This window comes from Ranitomeya imitator, chromosome 6 (genome assembly GCF_032444005.1).
Source record: "Ranitomeya imitator isolate aRanImi1 chromosome 6, aRanImi1.pri, whole genome shotgun sequence".
Lineage (NCBI taxonomy): Eukaryota > Metazoa > Chordata > Amphibia > Anura > Dendrobatidae > Ranitomeya > Ranitomeya imitator.
This window is the reverse complement of record NC_091287.1, coordinates 533,558,060-533,572,822: the sequence shown is the minus strand read 5'-3', so window position 1 is coordinate 533,572,822 and position 14,763 is coordinate 533,558,060. Positions and strand designations below refer to the sequence as shown.

General features: G+C 41.9%; 1 long non-coding RNA gene across 1 annotated transcript in view; it reads left to right on the top strand.

Annotated features, from left to right (window-relative positions):
* Positions 1 to 14,240, top strand: part of LOC138641515 (uncharacterized) — a 39,240-nt gene extending 25,000 nt beyond the window's left edge. The window contains exons 2-3 of the long non-coding RNA XR_011313894.1: positions 13,607 to 13,725; positions 13,915 to 14,240. This is a non-coding gene — a long non-coding RNA (uncharacterized lncRNA). The remainder of the gene's footprint in view (positions 1 to 13,606; positions 13,726 to 13,914) is intronic.
* Positions 14,241 to 14,763: the final 523 nt, after the last annotated feature.

Genomic DNA, 14,763 nt, shown 5'->3' with positions numbered 1-14,763 from the left:
GTCATTCAGGACTTGTTATACCCTATAATTATAGGCCAGGACTTTTGTTTATTTTGTGATCTGTGGGGGAAGGTTTCTGAGTTTACTTGCGCAAATAGGCAACCAATGAACCCTCATATGGTATCACCACACCCAGAGGCAGATGGATTTGCCTTTTGTGTCCTTGTGGGGGATGAGGAGGAAGGGTCCCCTGATTCTGACATTCCGGAGTTAGGGTTGACCAGTGAGAATTCTTGGACTGCCCAACATAGGGACCCAAGTCTGAAAGAAGCCTTCAATAATGTCACTGTCATTAATGGGGTTGCACATAAGTTTTCCCTATTTTATGATGAGTTTGGAGTTGTATTGGGTCACGAAAGTGAGGGAGAAGCTGTTGGGTCACGAAAGTGAGGGAGAAGTTGGTGGAACAGTTAATAGTACTGGGCCTCTATAGACAGTAGGTGTTGCACATTCACACATCTTGGGGGGACATATGGGAGTGGAAAAACGAGAGAACGGATTGTGCACCGGTTCTATTGGCCCGAGTGTCACCATGAAATTGTAACTTATAGCAGGTCCTGCCCTACATGTCAGTTAACCGCCCCCACCTCTCACTTTTGAAGTCCACTCGTGCCATTGCCCATTATTGAAGTACCATTTGAGAGAATTGCTATGGACTTGGTCACTTTAGGAGCAGTCCTTTCTCAGGAGATACACGCGGAGGAGCACCCTGTTCTCTACATGAGTAGGAAGCTTTCCTCATGTGAGAGGAATTATTTGGTCATAGAGAAGGAGTGCCTGGCCATAAAGTGGGTGGGTGGGCGCATTATAGTACTATCTTATAGGACGTAAGTTTAGATTGGTATCCGACTATACCCCACTCTGGTGGATGAGGGAAACAAAGGGTAAAAATGCTAGAGTCACCCTTAGTTCTTAGCCCTGCAAGATTTCAACTTCCATGTAGAACACAGAGCAGGGAAGATACGTGGTAATGCCGATGCCCTCTCAAGAATCCCTTGTCAGGTAAAAGAAAGTGCCAAGCCCCACTGCTTTAGGGAGAGGGGAGGTATGTAAGGAGGGTGATGGCCGTGTAGTCGATGGGAGGTATGTGTCACAGAGATGGCTGCTCTCTGTGATGTAATCCGGAGTATTTACGTGCACGTAAGCACTTGGTGCACCTGGGGCCGGGTTGTGGGTAGCTGTGAGAGACGGGTGTGTCTGGCTACCCACATACCTCACCTCCGGGTGTGGTTACAGCCTATATAATAGAGGCTGTTGTTTGGCACATGGTCTTTTTGTTGGAAGGGAGAAGGCCTCCTGTGTGTTTGGCTCCAGACCGAGCCTGAGAACTGGACACTAACCGAGCCTGTGTGCCCGCAGGCCTGGCAGAGCAGAGCCCTGCTATGGACATTTTGTGTTGTATTTGCCTGATCTGAAGGCTGTTTATTTTATGTTTTGCTTCTGGTGTTTATGAACTTTTAAAGAAACAAGCCTCCTGTTTTCCTCCCGTCGCACCCGAGTGAGTAAAACCCCTACAAAGTAAACAACAGCACACAGCCTAATAAGTTATACATCCCTGAAATCAATGTCTAAGCCCCTATAACATGCTGTCCTCAGATTACATAACAAAAACCTGCTGACTGATTCCCTTTAAATGACTGCATAAGAAGTAACTTCAGAGGCATTTCTTTTTCTTTACAGGGTGCAAATTACCCAATTGCATCCTCAGCATGTCTGTACAATAAAAAGAAAAAAGTTTTTGAATTTTTTATTCCATATGTCCAATAATTTACTTTTACTGCTTTTTATTAATTCCCCAGTAGTTTACAGCTGGGGTCGGTTGCATTAGCACTGCTCCCGGTTGTAAACTGTACATTCCCCTAGATATGGACTACGGCGTGGGACTTGACTGTATGGCGGACAGGTATGGTATATTGTTGGTTTTTTATTTTGACTTCTTTTTACAGGAGATCGAGGGCTTCGCTTGGAATGGCAGACTAATAATGATGGCAAACTTTGTTGGGTTTGATTTCAATAAAATACTTTATTCTTACTGTGTTGTGTTTTATTAACCTTTTAACAACTATAGGATAAGTAATGGAGAGGTGTCCTATTGACACCTCTCCATTACTAAGCCGGGCTTAACGTCACCTTACAATAGGAAGGTGACATTAACCCCTCATTACCCCACTTGCCACTGCTACAGGGCAAGTGAGAAGAAGCGGGCAAAGCTTCAGAATTGGCGCATCTAATAGATGCGCCTTTTCTGGGCAGCTGCTGGCTGCTGTTTTTAGGCTAGGGGGCCAATATCCATGGCCCCTTACCAGCCTGAAAATAGGAGCCCGCACCTATGAGTTTTGTCTGGTTGGTTTAATAAACTAAGGGGGGGCACCCATGTCATTTTTTTCATTCTTTCATTCTCCCCTGCTTGTGAGCAGGGGAGAAGGGATGACAGCCAGCTTCAGCACCACATGCAGGGGAACAGCGCTTACTGTAGCGCTGCTTCCCCGGCGGCCGTCCGTGTGGTACTGAGTACTGATGCAGCACACGGTTGCCACATGTGTGCCGCACAAAGTACACACACAGACACATAGACACACAGACACTGATATCTCCAGGACTGTGTTTACCGGTACCGGAAATATAAGGACGTGTGAAACCGGCCTAAGATGAATAGATGGACCGAGTCCTCCGAGAACAGAGACAGTCTTTTCAGGATAACTTATGGATATCCTCCAAAATATTGTACTCGAAAATTAGTTTTTTTTAACCCCTTTCCAACGTAATAGTACGCCGATGTTGGACTCCCTCCCCTTGATGTGGGATCTTGCACCGAGCCCACATGTTTTCCGGCACATGTCAGCTGTTTTGAACAGCTGACATGTGTCGCTAACAACTGCAGGAGGAATCGCAATCGTCCCGCAGCTGTTAACCCATTAGATGCCAGTGTCAAACCCTGACAGCGGCATTCAAAACGCTCTTCCGGCAAGGGCGACGGAAATCCACCTATTGGTGACCCCCGTCACGTGATCGCGTGTCATCGATGAGTTGGCATGACAACCAGAGGTCTCCTGCAGACCTCTATGGTCGTGACTGCCAGATTGCTATGAGCGACGCCCGGTGGTCGGTGCCCATAGCAAGTGAGTAATTCTGCTACATACAGGCGATCTGATCATGGCCTGTATGTATGAGAGGCGATCGGGAGACTATTGAAGCATACCAAAAGTAAAAAAAAGTTTTTAAAAATATAAAAAAAAAAAAAATAAATGTTCAAATCACCCCCATTCATCCCATTCAAAATAAAACAATAAAAAAAACTAAACATACACATATTTGATATCACCAGGTTAAGAACCACCAAATCTATCAATAAAAAAATGGATTAACCTGAATGCTAAACGGCGTAACGAGAAAAAAAGTCAAAACACCATAATTGTAAAATACAATAACGGGCGATCAAAAGGGTAGCACTAAAACATCAGCTCGGCGTGCAAATAATTAGCCATCACCCAACCCGAGATCACGAAAAATGGAGATGCGAAAAATACTTTTAAGTCTGATGTATTTACCTTCACGCTTATGACATTGGCAAAATTCTTCTAGAAAAGCTGCTGAGCATTGGAAACGGGATTCTTATTCCTTACCCCAGCGCAGTCGTAAATATGGGTTCCGCTCGCTAAACTAAATTTCCAAATCTTGTCAATTTTTCCCATTTCAATAATTTAAGGCGTATAAAGAAAGATGAAGGACGGCGTAACCTTATACTGAAAAATAAGGCAATTTGGCGAAAGCATTATCGTTTTATGGATATTGCATCCTAGTATTTTTATAGGAGGCCTCTGAGAGCGGCACTATCCCCAGCCGTCAGGATATTCTAAAGTAATAATGCAGGTTTTTCCGATAATACAGCAATCTTTGTCGGGATGTCACGCTTGCTGTTCGGTTCCCAAGATAATTTCCCGCTGCCAAAAGGCAACATGAATATTACACGAAGATGCCCTCCCCCTATTTTCTTTACAAAGTGCGCTCGGTTAATAGACATTTTACGCCGTCGTGAGCATCAAAGTCTCCGCAGTCTGCACAAAAGTGAATGAAAATCAAGAAAGGATTAAAAAAAAAAAATGAAGAGGGGAATGAGAATTTTACATACTGGAGAGCAGTGTCTGCCAGAGAAGACTTCATCTGCATACAATGAAAATTTAATGTGAAGCATCTCGGAAAGGGAAAGATGTTTAACAATCCATATCTCAGTATCCAAGCAGTTTGATTTCTAGATATGTCTGTTTTTACCTCTTCGGAGAATACTTCATACACTCGCTTCTTCATCTTGGCATGGACAGAAATCAGACCTGAAAAGTTGCCCTTAGAGGGGAATTCCACCTCAACCGTCCTTCATGTTGACATACCTATCATTTGTCTTCTGTAGAACAGTGGTTTTTTTCACAAGTGGGGGCATTTTGGGCACATGCCCTGGAATTTTTTGACTATTGTCCTCGGAAACTATGAATTCAGCTATATTTACGCCCTCAAAATATGTATATGGTTGAATACTATGGGTGACACTGAGTCACTTCTCACGGCCAAGCCATGAGATAGGATAGGTAAGTGGTTCGAGATCTAAAGCTAGGAAGGTATGACATAAACAGAAGGAAGAGACAAAGGCAGAGTCAGGCAACGTTTAGGGAACAGAATACCAGGAGGATAGCAGATCAGAGCAAAGGGGTTAAAGACACAGATGTCAGAACGAGGTCCAAGGTCAGGCAACGAAAGATCAACAAACAGAACACTAGGCACAGAGTGACAAACCACACAGAAGCTAAGTGTACATCTGGCAGAGGTCTGGGACTAACAGTCCAGTTAAGTAGTTGGGCAATTAACAGTAAAAAGAAAGCATTTGCACTACTAAAGCAGGATGGCACCATTAAAGCTCTAAAAAACTATAGGGAGAAAAATACTTTATCTAAAAAACTAATTAAAGCTGCCAAAAAGGAAACAGAGAAGCACATTGCTAAGGAGAGTAAAACTAATCCCAAACTGTTCTTCAACTATATCAATAGTAAAAGAATAAAAACTGAAAATGTAGGCCCCTTAAAAAATAGTGAGGAAAGAATGGTTGTAGATGACGAGGAAAAAGCTAACATATTAAACACCTTCTTCTCCACGGTATTCACGGTGGAAAATGAAATGCTAGGTGAAATCCCAAGAAACAATGAAAACCCTATATTAAGGGTCACCAATCTAACCCAAGAAGAGGTGCGAAACCGGCTAAATAAGATTAAAATAGATAAATCTCCGGGTCCAGATGGCATACACCCACGAGTACTAAGAGAACTAAGTAATGTAATAGATAAACCATTATTTCTTATTTTTAGTGACTCTATAGCGACAGGGTCTGTTCCGCAGGACTGGCGCATAGCAAATGTGGTGCCAATATTCAAAAAGGGCTCTAAAAGTGAACCTGGAAATTATAGGCCAGTAAGTCTAACCTCTATTGTTGGTAAAATATTTGAAGGGTTTCTGAGGGATGTTATTCTGGATTATCTCAATGAGAATAACTGTTTAACTCCATATCAGCATGGGTTTATGAGAAATCGCTCCTGTCAAACCAATCTAATCAGTTTTTATGAAGAGGTAAGCTATAGGCTGGACCACGGTGAGTCATTGGACGTGGTATATCTCGATTTTTCCAAAGCGTTTGATACCGTGCCGCACAAGAGGTTGGTACACAAAATGAGAATGCTTGGTCTGGGGGAAAATGTGTGTAAATGGGTTAGTAACTGGCTTAGTGATAGAAAGCAGAGGGTGGTTATAAATGGTATAGTCTCTAACTGGGTCGCTGTGACCAGTGGGGTACCGCAGGGGTCAGTATTGGGACCTGTTCTCTTCAACATATTCATTAATGATCTGGTAGAAGGTTTACACAGTAAAATATCAATATTTGCAGATGATACAAAACTATGTAAAGCAGTTAATACAAGAGAAGATAGTATTCTGCTACAGAGGGATCTGGATAAGTTGGAAACTTGGGCTGAAAGGTGGCAGATGAGGTTTAACAATGATAAATGTAAGGTTATACACATGGGAAGAAGGAATCAATATCACCATTACACACTGAATGGGAAACCACTGGGTAAATCTGACAGGGAGAAGGACTTGGGGATCCTAGTTAATGATAAACTTACCTGGAGCAGCCAGTGCCAGGCAGCAGCTGCCAAGGCAAACAGGATCATGGGGTGCATTAAAAGAGGTCTGGATACACATGATGAGAGCATTATACTGCCTCTGTACAAATCCCTAGTTAGACCGCACATGGAGTACTGTGTCCAGTTTTGGGCACCGGTGCTCAGGAAGGATATAATGGAACTAGAGAGAGTACAAAGGAGGGCAACAAAATTAATAAAGTGGATGGGAGAACTACAATACCCAGATAGATTAGCGAAATTAGGATTATTTAGTCTGAAAAAAGACGACTGAGGGGCGATCTAATAACCATGTATAAGTATATAAGGGGACAATACAAATATCTCGCTGAGGATCTGTTTATACCAAGGAAGGTGACGGGCACAAGGGGGCATTCTTTGCGTCTGGAGGAGAGAAGGTTTTTCCACCAATATAGAAGAGGATTCTTTACTGCTAGGGCAGTGAGAATCTGGAATTGCTTGCCTGAGGAGGTGGTGATGGTGAACTCAGTCGAGGGGTTCAAGAGAGGCCTGGATGTCTTCCTGGAGCAGAACAATATTGTATCATACAATTATTAGGTTCTGTAGAAGGACGTAAATCTGGGGATTTAGTATGATGGAATATAGGCTGAAATGGATGGACAAATGTCTTTTTTCGGCTTTACTAACTATGTTACTATGTTACTATGTTACCTGGGACAATGAACACCTGGAGACAGCCAGCACCTCCCAGTCTCAGATTGGACGGTCGAGCTGTCAATCAAAACGCTGGCAGCTGGACATGCCCCTGCACTAGACTGGATACTGAGCTGTCAATCAAAGTACTGACAGCTTTAGCACACCCTTGTACCAGATTGTACAGCTGAGCTGTCAGTAACTGCAATTCAACACACTGAGGGGTGGAACTGTAACACTATAATGGAGTAAGGAGTTGTTGGCTATCTGCTCCATGATTTGTTTTGGCCATTTTAGGTGCACCACTTACCATAAGAACAGTTGTGGGAAATATTAAGTTTTACATACCAATTTTTCCAAGTGTAAAATCAGTATATTTAAGCCCAATGCCCAAAAAGACTTGAGATGCCCCCAAAATAACCACTTTTGGGCAGGGTTTAGATAATACTCACCCCTCTGTGCTCCAATAGCAGTATTATCCTTGAAAAATCTCTACTGTTGGAAAGTATGGATAATATTTTTGTGGGGAACACAAAGAATTGGGAGCAGAGAAAATCATTACTGTGTATGGGCACAAATAGGTATATTATTCCATGGGGGTGCACAAAGGTAAAAAAAAAAGTGGATAATTAATTTTGGGAACCAAAGGACATATAATTGCTTTTTTGGACATTAATGTCCCGTGGGAGGCACAAGAAGGAATTACTACTATTACGAAGAGGGATCACTGCTGTGGAGGGCAAAAAGGTGGTGTGCCATTAATGTAGGTCTCAATGGGGGGGAATTAGTCCTTTTTGATGGGCATAAAGGAGGCAACAATTATTTTTTGGGAGTAACGACTAGGTCATGTTGCTCTACTAAGGTGCAATTGAAGTGAGGCAAAGGTACCTTTATTGGCTTGTAATGGCCACAATGGGGGAATTATTCCTATGTGGGAGCTCTAGCACAGGAGTCGCTGTTACTTTATATGGGGCACTGATAATGACAATGGGTGTAGAAGCAAAGCAGCATAGGGAAGTGTGTGCATATATGAGGCTGGAAGAAGAAAAATGATTGTTGTATATTTGATTTGTTCCCATGAGATGGAGCGATCTAAAGGCAGAGTCAGGAAAAAGTCCTGGTCGAATCCAAAATGGCAAACAACAGATTCCCCACGAATTCCATATACAGGTCCTTCTCAAAAAATTAGCATATAGTGTTAAATTTCATTATTTACCATAATGTAATGATTACAATTAAACTTTCATATATTATAGATTCATTATCCACCAACTGAAATTTGTCAGGTCTTTTATTGTTTTAATACTGATGATTTTGGCATACAACTCCTGATAACCGAAAAAACCTGTCTCAATAAATTAGCATATTTCACCCATCCAATCAAATAAAAGTGTTTTTTAATAACAAACAAAAAAACCATCAAATAATAATGTTCAGTTATGCACTCAATACTTGGTCGGGAATCCTTTGGCAGAAATGACTGCTTCAATGCGGCGTGGCATGGAGGCAATCAGCCTGTGACACTGCTGAGATGTTATGGAGGCCCAGGATGCTTCAATAGCGGCCTTAAGCTCATCCAGAGTGTTGGGTCTTGCGTCTCTCAACTTTCTCTTCACAATATCCCACAGATTCTCTATGGGGTTCAGGTCAGGAGAGTTGGCAGGCCAATTGAGCACAGTAATACCATGGTCAGTAAACCATTTACCAGTGGTTTTGGCACTGTGAGCAGGTGCCAGGTCGTGCTGAAAAATGAAATCTTCATCTCCATAAAGCATTTCAGCCGATGGAAGCATGAAGTGCTCCAAAATCTCCTGATAGCTAGCTGCATTGACCCTGCCCTTGATGAAACACAGTGGACCAACACCAGCAGCTGACATGGCACCCCACACCATCACTGACTGTGGGTACTTGACACTGGACTTCAGGCATTTTGGCATTTCCTTCTCCCCAGTCTTCCTCCAGACTCTGGCACCTTGATTTCCGAATGACATGCAAAATTTGCTTTCATCAGAAAAAAGTACTTGGGACCACTTAGCAACAGTCCAGTGCTGCTTCTCTGTAGCCCAAAAGTGGTTTTACCTGGGGAATGCGGCACCTGTAGCCCATTTCCTGCACACGCCTGTGCACGGTGGCTCTGGATGTTTCCACACCAGACTCAGTCCACTGCTTCCTCAGGTTCCCCAAGGTCTGGAATCGGTCCTTCTCCACAATCTTCCTCAGGGTCCGGTCTCCTCTTCTCGTTGTACAGCGTTTTCTGCCACATTGTTTCCTTCCAACAGACTTACCATTGAGGTGCCTTGATACAGCACTCTGGGAACAGCCTATTTGTTGTGAAATTTCTTTCTGGGTCTTACCCTCTTGCTTGAGGGTGTCAATGATGGCCTTCTTGACATCTGTCAGGTCGCTAGTCTTACCCATGATGGGGGTTTTGAGTAATGAACCAGGCAGGGAGTTTATAAAAGCCTCAGGTATCTTTTGCATGTGTTTAGAGTTAATTAGTTGATTCAGAAGATTAGGGTAATAGGTCGTTTAGAGAACCTTTTCTTGATATGCTAATTTATTGAGACAGGTTTTTGGGGTTATCAGGAGTTGTATGCCAAAATCATCAGTATTAAAACAATAAAAGACCTGACAAATTTCAGTTGGTGGATAATGAATCTATAATATATGAAAGTTTAATTGTAATCATTACATTATGGTAAATAATGAAATTTAACACTATATGCTAATTTTTTGAGAAGGACCTGTACATAGGGGCCGATTCATCAAAGCTTTCATGCCAGAAAAGTGACATAAAAGCTTTGAAAAATTACAAAATTTTGGTGCAAGAAATGCTACTCCACTTTTCGACTGGAGTAATATTTCTAGTACGGCGCACGACACACAAAAGTTGCACCGAATTCATTAAGTGGTGTGCGACGATTAATGAATTTGATGTCCGAATACAAATACAAAACCTATAGCTGTAAAGCAGTCAAAATTTTGGTAAAATTTTTGATCAAGTGACATTATTTTTCATTGACTGAAAGTGCCAGCTAGATAAATACTTTTTTAGTGTATTAAAAAGGTGGCCAAAAAGTTATTGGCCATCTCAACAGGCATTACATTTTTTTTTTTAGGAAACTGCTGTATTTTTTGGGTAAAGCCATACTCACACATGGTCAATATACTGCAGATTTTCGTTTTTTTTTAGGTGGAAACTCTACAGCATAGTACAATAGCAGCACGGTGGCGCAGTGGTTAGCACAGCAGCCTTGCAGCGCTGGAGTCCTGGGTTCTAATCCCACCCAGGACAACATCTGCAAAGAGTTTGTATGTTCTCTCCGTGTTTGCGTGGGTTTCCTCCGGGTACTCCGGTTTCCTCCCACATTGCAAAGTCATACTTATACATAATCTTTATTTTTATATAGCGCTAACATATTCCGCAGCGCTTTACAGTTTGCACACATTATCGTCGCTGTCCCCGTTGGGGCTCACAATCTAAATTCCCTATCAGTATGATAGGGAATTTAGATTGTGAGCCCCAACGGGGACAGCGACGATAATGTGTGCAAACTGTAAAGCGCTGCGGAATATGTTAGCGCTATATAAAAATAAAGATTATTATTATAATAGCAGCAAAGTGGACAAGATTTTTAAAAGCACATGGGTCAGATTTATCCACGAAAAAAGCCTTTTGAAGAGGTTTTGACACAGATTGCGAAGTGTAAAATCTGCAATAAATTTCTGCACAAAGAATTGATGTTAATGGGAAATTTTTACACAACTTGATTTAAAAAAAAAACTAATCTTAAAAAAATTGCAATTATTCAACACTAATTTGACCAAAAATCCAATGTAGAAATCTGGACTAACTTCTGTATTTCTGCTACGGAATTGAACATTGAATTTTGTGTGCAGATTTCTGTTCAGAAATCAGTATAAAAAGAAAACTTATTCCCAAGTTTTATACATGAAGTTAGTGGTATCCAGGGATGTTGAAACTCTGCCTCATGACATACGAGTTGAGTTGATAGTAGTCATATAATTACAGGGATTTTTCTCCATATTTACTCAGCGTTTTATTCCTCCGGTCAATTACGGTTGAACATTCTGGAGAATGTTTCCGTATAATAGGGACAACCGCCCGATACATCCTACAAATCCATCTACCATCTGCTGCCACCGAAAGTTCAACGACAGCAAGTTGTGTAATGTATGCTTGATAAAAGATGTAACAGTCGTATTTACATGGAATACTTATTCATTGAGGTTATCTATAAACTTTTATGGAGTTGGCGTTAATTACCTGTTTCCTGTATATATAAACGGGGAGCCGGTACAAAGATTTATGGAGGCAGAACAGTGAGTGGAGCTGACGTCTATTCAAATGTGACCGTACAGAAATAATATGGGGGCTTCTCTACGGGCTAACATCACAGTTTAGGAAATGTAGAAGTCATGAGATGTCATTGACTTGCTTTTACAAATTATGCACAATCTCCAGTTGTCACGAGGGGGTCACGTCCACCTGGAAGACCTGGGGTTAGATGGTCACGTCGGGTAACTAATTGCAGGTCTTCTTTAGAAATGGTGTAAGTTGTGTCCCATATTAAATGGATTTAGTTTCCTCTAGTGCTGAAGAGGTTAGCGACACTTTCTATGCTGGTCAGAAACATGCAGCTCCATTTCAGATGCTTCTGGTCTGGTCATTACCTCTTCCTATAAACACTGGCCAGACCTTCTTGTCCCTGCTGGTGAAAGATTTGTCTTCCTGTGCTGTGTTCCAAACCTAAGTGGAGTAGAGTTCTTGTAGTAGTGATCTGTGGTTTGTAGTAGTACGTGTGTGTTTATCTCTTGGTCCCTGTTTCCATTAAGTTTATTCCTCCCTGTCCCTATCCTCCTCCTTATTGTTGATTAATGCTTTTATGTGGTAGAGGTATTCTGTTATCCCTGCTATGCCTTTTCTGCCTTGTTTACCTTACATTCTGTCCCATGCCTCATGGGGTGAGGGAAGGGACAGATCAGGGTTTAACAGAAGCATAATAAGGTCAGAGACTCAGGACTCTCTACCTTCCAGAGTACCACCAGGACAGGGATAGTTAAGGTCCCAGTTCCAGGAAGTTTAAGGTTCCCCTTCCTTAACAAAGACCGTCATAGTATGACACCAGTGCCCGGGAATAAGTATGCGGATATTCTGCTATATCCATTTGTCTTGCTTTCTCCAAGAAGTTGTCCCATTTAGAAAACCACTGTTCATTGGTTTAACTTTTGCTCTGTGTGAAACAAAGTCTAACTACTGCTCTGTATTGTTCTTGCCAACCTTAAAAAGTGGAGTCTAGTGATGAGTGAAGCAGTTTGGTCGAACTTTTAAGAATTTGCTGAACCCAGCGAGTTTGATCAATTTGCAGATCGATTCTCATGAATAGCCTAAAGTGAAGCCACAGAAAGCTAAGTGCATCGGAGTGGGCTTCACCATACTGCTTTGTAGCTATCACATAACATGGCATAGCAGATCCGATCAAGAAGGAATATCACAGCGTGTGAAAAAGCAAAGGCAGGGAATGCAGAAGCTATTTTTGTGGTGAACCTGTATAGTGATAAAACATCATAGCTTAGCCAAAGAGATAGAGGAAGAAAGGGGGAATATAGGGGGAAGATAGGGGAAATAAAACTCTGAAGAAACAATAGAGATAGTGTGTGACAGCACAGGAGTGAAGAGCCGTTGCCAACCATTTACCCATATAGTCAGATATGCTGAGGTCACTTTTACATTTCCAATAGAGATGAGCAGATCAGGCAAAAAACAAATTTGCCTGTTTGCATTGGTTTTCCTGTGAAATTCGAGTGGCAGAGGAGATATTCTCCTCCAATTTAATTCCCCTAATAATGGTTTGTGGTCTTTCTAGACCCCAGAGAATGCTAAATATATATATATATATATATATATATATATATATCTATATAGATAGATATATATATAGATATATACACAGTGCAGACCAAAAGTTTGGACACACCTCATTTAAAGATTTTTCTGTATTTTCATGACTATGAAAATTGTACGTTCACACTAAAGGCATCAAAACTATGAATTAACACATGTGGAATTATATACTTAACATAAAAGTGTGAAACAACTGAAAATATGTCTCATATTCTAGGTTCTTCAAAGTAGCCACCTTTTGCTTTGATGACTGCTTTGCACTCTCTTGGCATTCTCTTGATGAGCTTCAAGAGGTAGTCACCGGGAATGGTTTTCACTTCACAGGTGTGCCCTGTCGGGTTTAATATATATATATATATGCCTGATGTTTACCCTGGTTACCAGTGCTAATGTAAAAAAAACAAACACTACATACTTACATTCCGGTGTCTGTCCCCCGGCGCTGTGCTTTCCTGCACTGACTGTGAGCGTCGGCTGGCCGTAAAGCACAGCGGTGACGTCACCGCTGTAATCTGCTTTACGGCTGGCCGACGCTGACAGTGCAGGGAAGCAGAACGCCGAGGGACGCGACAGACATCAGAATGTAAGTATGTAGTGTTTGTAGATAAGGCCGAGCTTGCAGCTAGAGTGGACCTTTGATCTGAGTACTCATGAATTTGGTGTCCCTAAAGTGAGCGTAGACAAAGGCAATGGATAGCATGATCCAGAGAGGGGCAAGAAAAGTGTTAGAAGTTCTGGGGCGGAAAGCCTAGCATGCCTCTCTTGCCTCTCTCTACAATTTACCTGGTCATTTCAAATTGTAGGTTTATAACCCGAAAGAGCAATGTTTGCCCCATTTAAATTGTAGGCTTCTGGCCCAAGAGAGTCATGTTTAGGATGACAGGACCGAACAGAGAAGAGTCACCTTGCCGTGGTTGATGGGCACACAGGAATCGGCCAATTTATGCGCTAAGAACCTTCATTTTTGTAAGTATTTCTTTTCGAGAGTACATTTTATTCAGCAACCATGCAGTCTAGATCTCGTGTTTGCATATATCTTGCTTGGTCCTTAGAGAGTGCTGCTGAGCCCCCTTTTTTTTTGTATGTTATACATTACAGCTTGCACCTGTTCACACTATATGGAGGTGCTGATCAATTTTTTGTGTTTTTTTGCAGAATTCCCCATGCCACGTTACCACTCTTGAAATCTACGAAATCTGAACAAAGTTTGCTACAGTAATTCCACTTCAAATTAATTCGGAGATTTTGCAAAACCAATAAGGGCCCCTGGTTTGCGTCTTCTTCGGCTCCTCCGGGTAACGGACGTGCCATCTCGTTCTTTTGTCATAGAGTAATTGTTTCATTCTTTGTTCAATTTTACAGCAGCAAACAACATGTTCCAGCGATTCAGAGGGAGAGCGAAGCTCATCATCCAAAAATGCAAATCTGTCACCTTGGGATTCCTGTGCAGGCAGTAAATGAGCTGAGCTAATTTATATTGTTGGGTGTTTTCTTGCTTAGGAAGCATTTGTGATAAAAGATCAAAATCTGCTTAATCAACAAGCTCGTCCCCATGTAGTCCTGCTTTTCATTATGTGTTAGTTTCTTTTTTTTTCTACCGAACTGATACAAGCAGTAGAAGAACACGGAGGCTGATTCTGTGCAGATCCGAGAGCCTGAAAACATTTGCAGAATCAGATATGCAGATATTTGGGAATTCAGGAGGGTATATGCTAATAACAGAGGAGTCACGAGTATCTTTACTTCCATAGGAAACGTGATAAGTTCCTGATCTCTGGAGACCCGCCACCAAAATGGGGATTACGACATTGAAAAGTTGGTACAGCTCCTTTACAGGGGTTTTCCACTTCTGATTTGTTTAATATGATGAAAAAAAACAAACCCAGAAAACATACTTTCTTTACCGATCCCCCGCCGCTCCTCTCGTAACACTTCCAGTGTCTCCACCAGTCTCTGCGCTTCCTCTACCAGTTGGAATGGCAATGTGAGAGCTGCAACCAATCA